This window comes from Chlorocebus sabaeus, chromosome 22, assembly GCF_047675955.1.
Source record: "Chlorocebus sabaeus isolate Y175 chromosome 22, mChlSab1.0.hap1, whole genome shotgun sequence".
In the NCBI taxonomy this organism is placed as follows: Eukaryota; Metazoa; Chordata; class Mammalia; order Primates; family Cercopithecidae; genus Chlorocebus; species Chlorocebus sabaeus.
Window position 1 is genome coordinate 2,182,441 of NC_132925.1, and position 16,089 is coordinate 2,198,529.

The window sequence follows — 16,089 nt, forward strand, 5'->3', positions numbered from 1 at the left end:
GTAGTTAAATGTATTAGTCAGGGTTAGTGGAAAGGGTGTGGATTAGAGTCATGAATCTGGGAGCTATTAGCATATCTCCATGTTATATCAAGCTTTGGGACTGTATGACATCGTCTAGTTTGGAGCATGGCAGTAGACACGGAGGCCCAAAACTGAGGAGAGGTTCAGCACTTAGCGATCAAGCAGAGAAGCAGAATCGATCGAGAGGATACTGAGAACGAGTGCCTGGAGGTAAGAGGAAATCTGAGAAGTGTGATGTGACAGAGGCCAAGAGAAGAAAAGTTATAAAAAAGAAAGATAAGGCCAGGCGCGGTGGCTCACGCCTGTAATCCCAGCACTTTGGGAGGCCGAGGCGGGCGGATCACGAGGTCAGGAGATCGAGACCATCCTGGCTAACATGGTGAAACCCCGTCTCTACTAAAAATACAAAAACTAGCCGGGCGTGGTGGCGGCGCCTGTGGTCCCAGCTCCTCAGGAGGCTGAGGCAGGAGAATGGCGGGAACCCGGGGGGCGGAGCTTGCAGGGAGCCAAGATGGCGCCGCTCACTCCAGCCTGGGCCGCAAAGCCAGACTCCGTCTCAAAAAAAAAAAAAAAATATATATATATATATATGTATATGTATATGTATATGTATATATGTATATATATGATAAAATGAGTGAACTGATATTAAGATTTCAATTAAGAAAAAGCAAAAAAGTGACAAGTGGACTTTTCAGCCCGGGACTCTTTAGTTATGTCCATATGGATAGTCTCAACAGAGAGGTGGAATGAAAGTCTATATGGACTTAACTGAAGCAAGTATGCGAAATGAGGAAGTAAAGGAATTACAGAAAACTCTTCAAAATGCTTACTATTAATATGGATTGAAAATATATGTGGAGACGAGATGGAGGATATTGGATATTTAAAGCCTTATAGGAATGATTTAGTAGAAGGAGAGAAATTTCGGATGCAGGAGAGAGAGAAGATATTTGCCTAGTGGGGTATCAACTTTTGATAGAGGGAAGGGCAATTCATTAGTAATAACAAAATAAAGGAAAGAGAGAGTGAGAAAAATGCTACTCAAATTTTATGATGCGAAGATGGAGGAGGTTTTTCTTCTATTTGTGTTTATTTTCTTGTCAGCAGACAGCAAGAGGCTGGAGAAAGTATGTAGTGTTCGAGGTAAAAGGAAAAATAATAATTACTTACATAAAGTGTGAAAATAGGCATTGTTGAGTTCTATTGAAATGTATTGTCTTGATTTTAATTAGCTCAATCAGTAAATATGTTTATTGTTTTGTTCCCACTGATATTAAGGTTTAGGTACAGACAATGAGTAGGCAGATAGGTTTAATAGCCTAATCAGTATTATATTTTCAAAATACATGTAATACTAAAATAACCAAAGTAAATATTCCCATTCAGACAAAGAGAAAGAAAAACACAATACAGACAGTGGAAGTAACAATGCTGACATTCTGATGAACAGACATTGTGAGGAACCCCATCTTCTGGATGGAGAGTATCTTGAGTAGACCCTGAGCCACTTCCTGACAGAACTTTCTTTGTTTAGTGTTCTCTATGGCTCCTCGTTCTGCCTTCTTACAACTCATCCTTTTCTGTTATTTTTCTGGCTGTCACTGAAATAGGCATTGGCAAATGTGACCATCTTGCCCCTGAGCTCTTAGCCCACGTTCTGAACTACATGGTTCACTATAGCTTATAAATAATCAGTCTCTTCTGTGAGGCTGCTAATTCTTTGTTAAAAAAATAAATAAATAAATCTCTCTCTAAAACCTTTTTAATAATCTTGTCTAGTATATTCCAGTGACCTCCATGTGTCAAAATCTAGGCTCACTGTTCTTTTCCGAATAGTGTTCTTTTTTCTAGGCATTATTCATAATTTGTGATGTGTGTTTGCTTTCTTAACCCTATCCGCTCTTGTTAGACTTAGTAATGAGTAGGTACCTTGAGCATAATGTTTTTCAGAGGGAAAGCCATAGGATTTGTCAATTTTCCTACAGCATTTTTTTCCCCAATTCAAAGTATTTGCTTGGGATTATATCCTGGGTCCTTTTTCAGGAATACCACACAACCAAATCTGAAGAGGTGCTAGTAAGGCTATTGGCCATTTCCTTGATCAAATTCAGCTGCAACTCTAAAATTGTGAGCAGGCCCTTTTAGATCCATGGTCTTCTCATCTTTATGTTCTACCTTTTGGGGTTGAGAAGTAGTTGCCTCTTTCAACCCTGAAATACCCTGATATTATCCATCCCTTCAATGCCTTCTTGAGCTTACCAAGTCTTTTCTGAGCTTATCCATTTCTTGAAAACATTGTGAAATGCAGATGCTTTGTTTTCTGCCATTTTTTAGAGCTATAGGCTGATCTTCTTTCTAAGTTACAAAATATAACAGTTTTATCCAATATTTTATTACTTCAAAACTCTAATCCTATTACATCTACCCTTCACATTTTATCTAATTCCTCACCAATATATCACTAAAAACAGTACCACATATTTTAGATTTTTTTTCACGTGAGCAACACTCCTCCATGTACAAAGTTTAGTATTTTTAGTAGCAGATAGTTCCGAAGTCTCTTACTCACACTGCAGTGTAAAAGGCATTACATGAGGTCCTGGGCAAAATTAGACTCTATCATTGCACATGCTTTTAAAATCTCTGTGGCAGGAAAGAGGACATTGGGATTTCATGTTTGGTTGTTAGAATGTCTTCCTGAAAATAAAGCGATTGCTTTGTTTATATTTTGTTAGCCAAAGCAAGTCAAGTCACATTGCCAAACTAAACTTCAAATTGTGCAGGAGAATGCAATCCTACCAAACCTAGAAGGAGACGAGTCCCAGAATATTGGTGAAAAGCCATAACAACTAACACATAGACCATTAAAAATATTTGTTAAAAGAATGAGAAGTTGCTGCAAGGAAGTAAGAAAACCAAAATAAAACACATGGATATGTGTTTTTCTTTTTTCTTTTTTTCTTGTAATAAGAGGCAATGACAGGGTACCTAATGATTTGGTTAGCACAGAGCCACAAGACTGGAAGGAAATTATTTACCTGGGTAAAAATACAAGCATAACTTATGGGTGACCTGTTCAAAAAAATTTGAATTCAAAAGCAGATGTCTAATAGCAATTAACTGGAGCAATAGATGATTAAAAACCTCTTTCTGAGAGTGAAGACATCATATAAAATAGTATAGTTACAAATAGCCTGATTAAAGAAGTATTTAGTGGTACAAGAAACCATGTCATAATCGGATACATTAACTTTTCTTTCTCCTTCAGATGAGATATTCTCCTTGTATAGGTCGGAGTCGAAGCAGGTAATGCAATGGAAAGATGTCTGGACAGGAGTCATGAGATCTCCTTACAAGCTTCAGTGTATCATAAAGAAGTGTCTTTCAAACTTGAGTTCCTCATAGTCTCTGTTGTGGTTGTCCCTTAGAAACAATACTAAATTCTCCATCCATTGCAGTCTGGCTCTGCCCCTAAGGCTCAATTGAAAATGTCTACTATAAGTTATTTTTATCTCTGTCCACATTTTTTCTTTATTATTTTATATGTTCTTCACAAGTCACCAAGATTATCGCCTACCAGTTAGTCGCTTTATTTCCAGAGTGCCTCCCTCTTCCCCAACTCCCCAAACTCACTTCCCGCATGGTTTCAAGAGTGATCTAGCCTGCAGAAATGCTTGCTGTTTGTTTAATTGAACTAAATGTTCTTGAATGATGTTCTCTATCAATTTGGAAGCAGGTTGGGTGCGGATTCTAAGAAGAGAACAAATATTTTTGGTTTATTTGTTTTTGGAATCCATACCTACATCATCACAAGGAAAAACTATTTTGTGACGTATTTCTATCCTTCCTGTCAGGACCAAGTTTAAGTGTTTTCATAAACATAATCTAATAATTAAAGTCATACCAAATGATATGCTTCCAGATGCTATGCCCTCATATATTGGTTTAGTTCAGAAGACCTTCATGTTGAAAGTTTGAAAATATTTGAGAGTAGAATGCCCACAACTCTCCTTTTCTTCTAGAAAAAGTGTGACACATGAGGAGGTATGCTACATTCCAAAAGAACTGCTTGAGTGTTCTAATTTATGAAGACAAATCCAGAAAATATGTGTGGGAATGGCTACTAGTGAGAGGTGACAATGTGCTAGCAGCCCTCACTCTCAGCGCCTCCTCAGCCTCTGACCTCGGCTTCCACTCTGGCAGTGCTTGAGGAGCCCTTCAGCCCATCACAGCACCGTGGGAGCCCCTCTCTGGGCTGCCTGAGGCCAGAGCCTCCTCCCTCTGCTTGTGGGGAGGTGTGGAGGGAGAGGCGCGGGTGGGAACCGGGGCTGCACTCGCAGGCCCTGTGTGAGCACACAGGAGCAGCCAGCAGGCACCCCCGGCCCAGGGCAGTGAGGGGCTTAGCACCTGGGCCAGCAGCTGCAGAGGTTGCACCAGGTGCCCCAGCAGTGCCGGCCCATGGGCACTGCACTCAAATTCTGGCCGAGTTTAGCTGCTTCCCTACGGGGCAGGGCTCGGGACCTGCAGCCCGCCATGTCTGAGCTCCCCACCTGTGGTGGACTGTAGCGCAGCCTGAGCCTCCTGGAAGGGTGGGCGCAGCCCCCCCCCGCTCCATGGCACCCGGTCCCATGGACAGTCCAAGGGCTGAGGAGTACAGGTGCGACTAGGGACTGGCAGGCAGCTCCGCCTGCAGCCTTGGTGCAAGGTCCACTGGGTGAAGCCAGCTGGGCTCCTGAACTAGATGGGGACTTGGAGAACTTTTATATCTAGCCAGAGGATTGTAAATACACCAATCAGCACTCAGTGTCTAGCTCAGGGTTTGTGAACACACCAATTGGTACTCTGTATCTAGCTAACTCTGTATCTAGCTACCTAGCTCTCTGTGACTCTGTGTCTAGCTCAAGGTTTGTGAACACACCAATTGGTACTCTGTATCTAGCTAACTCTGTATCTAGTTACCTAGCTCTCTGTGACTCTGTGTCTAGCTCAAGGATTGTAAACACACCAATCAGCACTCTGTCAAAACGCACCAATCAGCTCTCTGTAAAATAGACCAATCAGCTCTCTGTAAAATGGACCAATCAGCAGGATGGGGGGGGGCAGATAAGGGACTAAAAGCAGGCTGTGGGAGGCGCCCACCTGCGGCAACCTGCTGGGGTCCCCTTCCACGCGCAGGAAGCTTTGTTTTTTAGCTTTTGGAATAAATCTTGCTGTTGCTCACTCTGTGGGTCCACGCTGCCATTATGAGCTGTAACACTCACCGCAAAGGTCTGCAGCTTCACTCCTGAAGCCAGTGAGACCATGAACCCATCAGAAGGAAGAAGCTCCACACACATCTGAATGTCCAAAGGAACAAACTCTGGACACACCATCTTAAAGAACTGTAACACTCACTGCGAGGGTCCGCAGCTTCCTTCTTGAAGTGGGTGAGACAAAGAACCCACGAATTCCAGACACACTAGGGATAAAGAATAATAGTGGAAGAAACAAAAAGTTGGATCAGCTGAAGTTATGGATACGGGCTGAGCAAGTAGAGGCTCTGCATTTAATATTGCAGCTCAGGGAGTTAGAATGGGCTTAAAACCATTTGATTCATTGGCTCTAACATGAACCAAAAAAGTGGTCCACAGTGAGCAAATTGGAAATGCCAGCCCTGTCTTAGTTTAATGTAGCAGAAGATTCAAAGGCATGGGGAGATAGGAATATTAGATTCGTCATTTAAGATTTACCCACCACCGTGGGAGGATCCAGAAGGCATACATTTCACCAATACTGTGAGAAATAAATTGGTGAGAGGAGTCTTGGCATCCTTGTAGAGCTCTGTGATCACTCCTCTGCAGTCAAGATCTTATGGTGGGAACTTCAGTCACTGAATTGGGAAACCTAAATGCAATGGGAGCAATCGGATCCCAAGGTGGCAGGGGCCAAGTGGTACCACACAGCTGCTGAAGTCAAAGAGAATGTGGTTACCATAGCAGATGGTAGAGTCAAAACAGCAATCAGAAGAGTCTGGCGCATCTAGAGCTAGCATGGCTGGTTGATCATAGTGTTCCTACAAGTGAAATATACAGGATTCTGTCTTAGTCCATTCGGGCTCATATAACAAAATACCATAAACTGAGTAGTTTATAAAACCACATAAATTTATTTCTTACATTTCTGGAGCCTGGAAAGTCCAAAGTCAAGACACTGGGAGATTAGCTGTCCACTGAGGGCCTGTTTCTTTACAGATGACTGTCTTCTCCCTGTAACCTCATATAATGAAATGAGAAATCTCTGCCAGTCTTCCTCCAGAAAAGAACTAATTTCATTCATAAAGGAGGTGTACACCTGACCTGATCACCTCCGTAAGGCCCCCACATCCTAATATCATCACTTTGGGGATTAGAATTTCAATATATAATTTTTGGGGGTACATAGCATTCAGTTCATTGCAGAGCCCTGCTGAATTCTTATTTCTTCTATAGAAGCGGAAAAGTTCTAGGTCAAGTGAACAAAAATCCGACCTGAATTATACAACCAAGAGTCATAAGCCCTCAATTGTCAGACTTTAGTCAGAACTCATTGAATTAAGGTGAAGTGTTAAGAAAGAACCCTAGGATGCTGCCAAAAATGCAGACTATCAGTCTTTCTCCCAACCCTCCCTAAAGGAAGCTTTGATTTTGGGATGGTGTGTCAACTTCTAAGTACTTTAAATATTGAATTAGAAACTGGAATTTCTATAATAAAGAAATTCTTATAATAAAGAAATGTAGATATACTTAAGATGTTTAAATGTAAACATGTTTTCTTATTAATTATACAACTGGTAACATTTTTAAAAATTCCATCACAATTGTAAAAGACTATGGTGTGTTTTCTATTAGATAGCTATGATAAAAAATCATGTTAATGCTCACATTTATTTAGAGCTCTGTTTTGGTATTTTAACTTTATTTGTGTTCTAGGTTATTTCTTAAATAAATGAGAAACTTAATTTGATGTGTGCATATTTGAATATTGGCATGATTGGACCTATTCAAAATTACGATTTTTTTCTCAATATAATTCACAATAACTATTATCCTGAATAGGCAATCTGCAACTTTTTTATTACCTCTCAATTTTCTTTAAAATTTTCCATCCTTAATATAAAAATTAGAGCATGGAAGATTTAAACATGAACCTATTACAAAAAAAAAAAAAAATCCACACTCTTGGCTTTGATTTTTACAGTAGTACAGATGTGTACATATATGCTCAGAGCAAAACGTCCTAGTCAATTTCACTTCCATGATTCCATGATGGGGGGAAGTAATATATCTTTGATTTTGGTTCACATGTTTTTGATTCAAATATATAGCAGCATTCTATTCCATAATTTGAAAATACATTTAAGGATTTTTAACAGTAAAATCATAATCTCCATTATCCGACCATTAGGTGATTGAATTAGATAGAATTTCCTAATTTGATCCACTTCAGAATTATGTGTTGTCAATAATAATATTTATGGTTAAATTTTTAAATATAATAGAAGAAACACAGTGAGCCTGACAAAGCTTGTTAGTAGTTGTAGAATTCTGATGGAAGGATAGGGTATTTTGTAGAATCAGCATGCCAAGGAGAAATATCTCCACTTGTAAGCTTTGTCACAGGAGATTAATTAACAAAGTAATATCAGGTCTTAATAGAACACCTTCATATAATTTTGCAGAGCTGAGATTGAGTGTCACTAATATAAGGTAATTAAAAGTAAGTATATTATCAAAACTAACATATAGTCTGAAATGATCTAGCAAAAAGGCATATATTTTCCTCAAAAAGGGAAAAATATATTTGAGTAAGTTTTTCATGTTGAGTAGAAAACTTTTTTGATGGGGTGTGATCTATACCTTGTTTTATAAAATTTCACTACTAGGCGTTGTAAAGAAGCACTATATATAAGAAAATCTATTATTCTGAACCATCGACACTTGTACACTTGCTATTTTTGTCTGAAAAATGTAGCGAAATAAAACTCAATTTGTGAATTGAATTTTCTATAATATAACTTCTGATAAATTCGTTAAAGTGTATTCTGCTTGGCAAATTTCCTTAATTTACATTATACAGTTTCAAATAACCTTGGTCAATATTCTAAATCAGCGCACCCAACTATACACCTTTAAAAAGAAGCTTGAATAAGTATTTTTCTCAGAAGGAAAAACGTGTACTTGTATTCTCTTCTTTAATAATTAAAGTTATGATTCTATAAGATAACACTAGTTTTTTTTTTTCATTTAGTGCTCTCACAAAATGACATTTTCAATTTTTAATTGTTGACAGCACATTTTAAGCAATAAGTATCAGAAAACATAAAAAAAAAGACATCTGTGACATCTATTGAAAAAAACTTTTTTTTCTTTTTATAAAATTGAGATAATCCAGAAAATGTTGCAGTGACATTGTTACAGTTCAACTAGAAGTATCTATTTTTTAACTGTTTTGCCTTGATTTCTTCATTAGTTATTAAAGTTTGCTTAGGCTCTGAGCATTATTTCTCTCTTAATGTATATTATTCCTATTATTGATGTATCTATTAAGTTGAGACATTAAAAAATAAATCAGGGGAAAAAAAACAGTGCTTAGGCAAATAAGCCATATAATTATTTCTATCTAGACACAAAGAAGGTCATATAAAATGGAAAAATTCATAGGACTTAAATGCATGGAAGGGGAAAACTCTAAAACTTTATTTAATATGAACATAAAAAATTGAATAATTTTGCTCTGAAAGGCACCATAAATCTGTAAGGTAAGCCTAATTCTTTTTTATATTGTGAATTTTCTTTTTAAACAAAAGTGCATATCCTTTTTTCTCCCTCGTTCACTGTAGAATAAAGCACTTTAGAAAAAGCAGAAAGTATCCTTCTCTCATCTCCCATTTCTCTCTACAATTCTGAGTGTGCTCACTTAATCGCACAGGAGCTACGAGATTTCTGCTTTAAAATATTTATCAATACCATCTGAAATAGCAAGTGTACTGACACCATTTTTCCAATAGTATGGGCTCACTCTGTATGTCTGTGTCATACTTTGGTAATTCTTGCAGTCTTTCATTTTTAAAAACTATTTGTATATCTGTGTTGGTGATTTGTGATCAGAGATCTTTGATGTTAGTATTGTAACTGTTTTGGTGTGCCATGAATTTCACCCATGTAAGATGGCTAATTTCACCCATACACATGTGTTTTCTGACTGCTCTATCAACTAGCTGTTTCCCATCTCTCTCTCTCTCTCTCTCTCTCTCTCTCTCTCTCTCTCTCTCTCTCCCCACCCCCCCTCTCTCTTTTCTCTCTCTCCTCTCTCTCTCTCTTTCTCGCCCCCCAACCTTTGGGTCTCCGTATTCCCTGAGATACAATGTTGAAATTAGGTCAATTAATGACCCTACAATGACCTCTAAGTGTTCAGACGCAAGAAGGAGCCACAAGTATGACGGTACCTGCTCTTTCTTTTGCTCAGAGGGCTTTTGCTTTGGCTCTGGTTGGCATTCCCTCATCAGTCAGCCCTCATCAGTCAGGCTGTCTCGTGTAGGTCCTCCTTGGCTACCCAATTTAAAGTAATGCCTACATTGACTCTTTTCCACATTATTCCTCATAATACATTTTTAACATCTAAAATTATCTTGTTTATTTACTCTTCACTTCCACATTGTCTGTCAATCGTCAGTTAAGTTTCATAAAGGCAGAAAGCTTGTCTTGTGTTGCACAGCACTGAGAATATGCCTGCCACAAATTACGTGTCCCACAAATATTCTGTAATGAGTAAATGAATAAATGAAATAATTAACTAAGACTGGTCTTGATACACATTCTTCATGTTTCTAACAATATATAAACTGGATGATGTATTTCTCAGTTCTTTAAATCAATTGACATTAAAATGAAAATAGGAGTTCAGTAACAGAAACCAGTATCAAAGCATAAGTTTGGACTTTGTCTGCACCCTACTTGGCTATATGATAGCAAATATCTGAAACTGCTGTTTCATAACAGAAAGAAATATCTTTTAGGATTTAATATGAATCTCAATTTCAATTGGAAATAAATAGTATTGCATGGACCAGCCATTCATTTACATGTAACATTAAATTGCATGATTGAAATATGTTATGTAAGAATTCAAGGGGAAAAAACCATGATGTCTGGAATGGATTATTAAATGATTTATAGAGCTCACTCTAGAATTTAAAAATTTTTTGTACTTAATCTGAAAAGGAACTTTTTTTTTAAAAAATAATTCCTGATGCTACAGTGAAATCAATAAACAGAATGTTTAAGAAGAAGAAAGTGGTAAAGCTAGTGGGGTATTTGGCAGCAGAATATAATGAGATTTGTTTTATTGGTTTCAGTTTGCAATGCTGTCTAAGAGCAAGTTATCATTGTCTTTTAAGATGTTTATATGGTCAACACTAGCACTGAGCAAATGGGCTTTCAGGCTGGCTTGTTGTTCTACTTAGAGAAAATATAATTCAGACTACGGCCATGGGAATAATTTATTTGCCAGGGTTAAGATTGCTCCTAGATATACGGCCCTTGTACCAAATATTTAAGAGCAAGAATTTACTGCATTGTCTACTTTTATAAGAGTTTTACATTCGGAAAAATAGAGTCTAACTAGAGAAATCAAGTAGAATTAGCAATGGGAGCCAAAATATTTCTTCGTTATGTTTTCCCTACGCGTCACAACTAGTCTTTAGAGAACTCCTGTGTGTAAAGAACAAATTTTGCCATTTCTGTAGTCAATGCAATGAAGATATAAAGTTTGGGATTCACGTTTTAGGGTCTGAACTCTCAAGATCTTTTAGCATCCCTTAAAAAGTTTTTCCAAAGCTGTTCAACTTAAGGTTAAAGCAAAATTCTAAATTCTTTATAGTGATCTAAATCCTTGAAATTATGGAAGAGATGTATGAAAGAATAAGTTAGAATGAGGATAATGATGATGAAGAGGAGTGGGATAAGGGCATTAGAATTGTAGAAGGTGAAGGAAGGTGTTATAGCAGTGAAGAAAAACAAGATGGGGTACTATCAGGTGGCAGACATTTAGATAAATGACTCCGTGTTAAAATATGACAATATTATCATGGTCCTCTGTGACAATCCTGAGTTAACTGATTAAAGAAAGATACTATAAACTACAGAGAAGTCTCTCTTCCTCACATCACATATGCCCAGCTGCTACAGCAGGAGTTTCAGCTGAAGTCAACAGAATGGCTTTCTTAGCAGTGAGATCTTTCAGAGAAATGCTCATTTAAACAATTATTCATTCAATCAGCAAATATTTATTAATCTCTATGACCTAGGTACGGTGCTATGTGTTGTAGATAAAGTTGTAAACACAACAGACAAGGACCCCTCCTTACTGATGAGATTTGATGACTAGTAAACAAACAAAAAAATAAGGAATTACTATAGATCACATCAATGTCTAAAGGATATAAAAAGGTTGATATAATAAACAGTAAATATTTACTCTGTCTGGAAAGAAAGACTCTTCTGAAGAAGTGATTGAAGGTTGTTTGAGATGTAATACCAATAAGATGAGAGTGGGCCTACCATACAGTGTATGAAAGAGAGAGAAAAAAATCTAGCAGAAAAAATAATATGTTCAAGTAAAAGTGACCTGTATCTTTAAGCAACAGAAAAACAACAAAAGATCCAAGTGGCTGAAATCTGGTCAAGAAAGCACAATAGTATGAAATGAGGTTGAAAAGGAAGCAGATTAGAAAAATCAAATCAATAGTGTTTGGATTTTATTCTACCTCCAATGAGACTTTTAAATGAAAAGAGTGCTATAATGTGGTTTATACATTTAAAACATCACTCTGGCATCTATATGGAGATAGATGAATGAATATGAAGGCAGGGAGACCAGATGGAAGAGAATTACAGAGAACTGGAAAACATGGCATTGGCTTGCATAAAGAAGGCAGCTGTGGAGATGAAATGACATAAGACACAGAAATATATCAGATATGAGTAGGACTTCCTGATAAATTACACAGAGTTAGAGAAGGGAAAGATTCAAGGTTACAGAAAGGAAATAACCAAGGATAAATAGCAAGCTTGAGTCACAATGTAATTGAGACGGAAAATATTGAGGTAGGGAAAAAATTCTTATTTTGAAAGTTGTGGAGAAAGAAGACTAAAGCTTTTCATACAGATTCTTTAGGAGTTTGAGATTGATAGTTTCTGTGGAATAAATGTTTGTGTCTCCCAAAATTTACTTGTTGAAAATCTATTCCCCAATGTGAGGTGTATTAGTCAGTTTCCACACTGCTGACAAAGACATACTGGAGACTAGGCAATTTACAAAAGAAAGGTTTAGTGGACTTACAGTTCCACGTGGCTGGGGAGGCCTTACAATCATGGCAGGTGAAAGGCACATCTCACATGGCAGCAGACAAGAGAAGAAGCTTGTGCAGGGAAACTCCCACTTATAAAACCTTTACATCTTGTGAGACTTATTCAGTATCATGAGAACAGCATGGAATAGACCTACCCCCATGATTCAGTTACCCCCCACATGCTCCCTCCCACAACACACGGGAATGCAAGATGACATTTGGGTGGGGACACAACCAAACCATATAATTCTGCCCCCGGCCTCTACCACACCTCATATCCTCACATTTCAAAACCAATCATGCCTTCCCAACAGTCCCCCAAAGTCTTAACTCATTTCAACATTAACTCAAAAGCTCACAGTCCAAAGTCTCATCTGAGAGAAGGCAAGTACCTTCTGCCTATGAGCCTGTGAAATCAAAAGCAAGTTAGTTACTTCCTAGGTACAATGTGGGTACAGGCATTGGGTAAATACAGCCATTCCAAATGGGAGAAACTGGCCAAACAAGAGGGCTACAGGCCCATGCAAGTCCCAAATCCAATAGGGCAGGCAAATCTTAAAGCTCTAAAATGATATCCTTTGACTCCGTGTCTCACATCCAGGTCATGCTGATGCAAGAGGTGGGTTCCCATGGTCTTGGGCAGCTGTGCCCCTGTGCCTTTGCAGGGTACAGCCCCCTTTCTGGCTGCTTTCATGGGCTGGCATTGAGTGTATGTGACTTTTCCAGGTGCATGGTGCAAGCTGTTGGTTGATCTACTATTCTGGGGTCTGGACTAGGCAGTGCTCCAGTAGGGATTTTGTGTGGGGGTCCAATCCCACATTTCCCTTCTGCACTGCCCTAGCAGAGGTTCTCCATGAGTGACCTGCCCCTACAGCAAACTTTTGCCTGGGGATCCAGGCATTTTCATACATCTTCTGAAATCTAGGCAGAGGTTCCCAAACCCAAATTCTTGACTTCTGTGCACTCGCAAGCTCAACACCATGTGTAAGCTGCCGAGGCTTGAGGCTTGCACCTTCTGAAGTCACAGTCCAAGCTCTACATTTGCCCCTTTCAGCTATGGATGGAGTGGCTGGAATGCAGGGCACCAAGCCCCTAGGCTGTACACAGCATGGGGACCCTGGGCCTGACCCATGAAACATTTTTTCTCCCTAGGCCTCTGGGCCTGTGATGAGAGAGGCTGTCACAAAAGTGTCTAATATGTCCTGGAGATATTTTCCCCCATTGTCTTTTTCATTAAGATTTATATCCTTGTTACTTTTGCAAATTTCTGCAGCTGGCTGGAATTTCTCCTCAGAAAATGGAATTTTCTTTTCTATCTCATTGTCAGGCTGCAAATTTTCTGAACTTTTATGTTCTATTTCCCTTTTAAAATTGAACACCTTTAACAGCACCCAAATCACCTCTTGAGTGCTTTGCTACTTAGAAATTTCTTCTTCCAGATACTCTAAATCATCTTTCTCAAATTCAAAGTTCCACAGATCTCTAGGGCAAGGACAAAACGCTCCCAGTCTCTTTGCTAAAACATAACAAGGGCCACCTTTGCCCCAGTTCCAACAAGTTCCTCATCTCCACCTGTGACCACCTCAGCCTGGATTTCATTGTTCATATCATTATCAGCATTTTTATCAAAGCCATTCAGCAAGTCTGTAGGGAGTTCCAAATTTTCTCACATTTTTCTGTCTTCTTCTGCACCCTCTAAACTGTTCCAAACTCTGCCTGTTACCCAGTTCCAAAGTCGCTTCCACATTTTCGGGTATCTTTTCAGCACTCCACACTCTACTGCTGCCAATTTACTGTATTACTTTGTTTCCATGCTGCTGATAAAGACATAACTGAGACTGAGCTATTTACAAAAGAAAGAGTTCTAATGGACTTACAGTTGCACGTGGCTGGGGAGGCCTCACAATCATGGTGGAAGATGAAAGGCACGTCTCACATGGTGGCAGCCAAGAGGAGAGAGCTTGAGCAGGAAAACTCCCCCTTATAAAGCCATCAGATCTCTTGAGACTTATCCACTATCATGAAAACAGAATAGGGAAGACATGCTCCTGAGATTCAATTACCTCCCACTGGGTCACTCTCATAATGTGTGGGAATTCAAGATGAGATTTGGATGGAGACACAGCCAAACCATATCATGAGGGTATTTGAAGATGGGTCATTTAAAAGGTAATTAGAGTTAGATAGGTTATTAGGGTGAAGCACACATGAAGGTGTTAGTGACCTTATTAGGAGTTGGAGGGATCAGAGCTTTCCTTCTCCCTCATGTGAGAACACAGCAAGAAGACAACTACAGTCATTAATTGCTTGATGATGAAGATACGTTCAGAGAAATGTGCCTTAGGTAATTTTGTTGTTACGTCAACATCATGGAATGTATTTACACCAACTGAGATGCTACAGCCTACTCTACACCTAGGCTATATGGTATAGCCTCTTGTTCCTAGGCTACAAAGATCTGTACAGCATGTTAGTGTGCTGAATACTGCAGGCAACTGTAATACAATGGTATGTATTTGTGTATCTAAACATGTCCAAACATAAAACTGGTACAGTAAGAATACAGTATAAAAGATAAAAAATGGTACACTTGTATAATGGCACTTATCATGAATTGAACTTGCAGAACTGGAATTTGTTCTGGGTGAGTCAGTGAGCGAATGGGGAGTGAATGTACCATACTGTAGACTTTATAAATACTGTACATATATGCTACACTAAATTTATTTTAAAAATTTTTTTCTTTAATAATAAATTAACAGACTATATAAAAATTTTATTTAATGTTTTAGCATTTTTGTAATAACACAGCTTAAAATACACACATATTATACAATTTTACAAAACTGTTCTCCTCATTTCCTTATTCTTCTATAACTTTTTTCCTTTTTTTTTTTTTTTAAGTATACTTTTAAAACGTTTCTGTTAAAGCTAAAACACACACACATACACATTAGCATTAGCTTACATAGGATCAGGATCATTGATATCACTGTCATCATCCTCCACATCATGTTGTACTGGAAGGCCCTCAGGAGCAATAGCACCCATGGAGCTGTCACCCCCTCTGATAACAATGCCTTCCTCTGGAACACCTCCTGAAGGATTTTTATATAAGTAGAAGGAACACATTTTAAAATAACAATACAGGCTGCGCCCGGTGGCTCACGCCTGTAATCCCAGCACTTTGGGAGGCTGAGGCAGGCGGATCACAAGGTCAGGAGATCAAGACCATCCTGACTAACATGGTGAAATCCCGTCTCTATTAAAAATACAAAAAATTAGCCGGGCGTGGTGGCGGCCTCTGTAGTCCCAGCTACTTAGGAGGCTGAAGCAGGAGAATGGCGGGAACCCGAGAGACAGAGCTTGCAGTGAGCTGAGATTGAGCCACTGCACACAAGCCTGGGGACACAGTGAGACTCCATCTTAAAATAACAATAATAATAATAATAATCGTAATAGGAAAAAAAGAAAGAAAATGGAAGAATAAAAATGGAAAACAACTAATATATTAATCATTTTGGGCTGTCATACACTGGGTGGTTAAAATAGCAGAAGTTTATTTCTCAGAGTTCTGGAGGTTGGCAAGTTCAAAATCAGGGGGCCGAGATGGTCAGGTTCTGGTGAGAGCCTGTTTCCTGGCTAGCAGATACAGTCATGTGCTATAATACGACATTTCAGTCAACGATAAACCACAT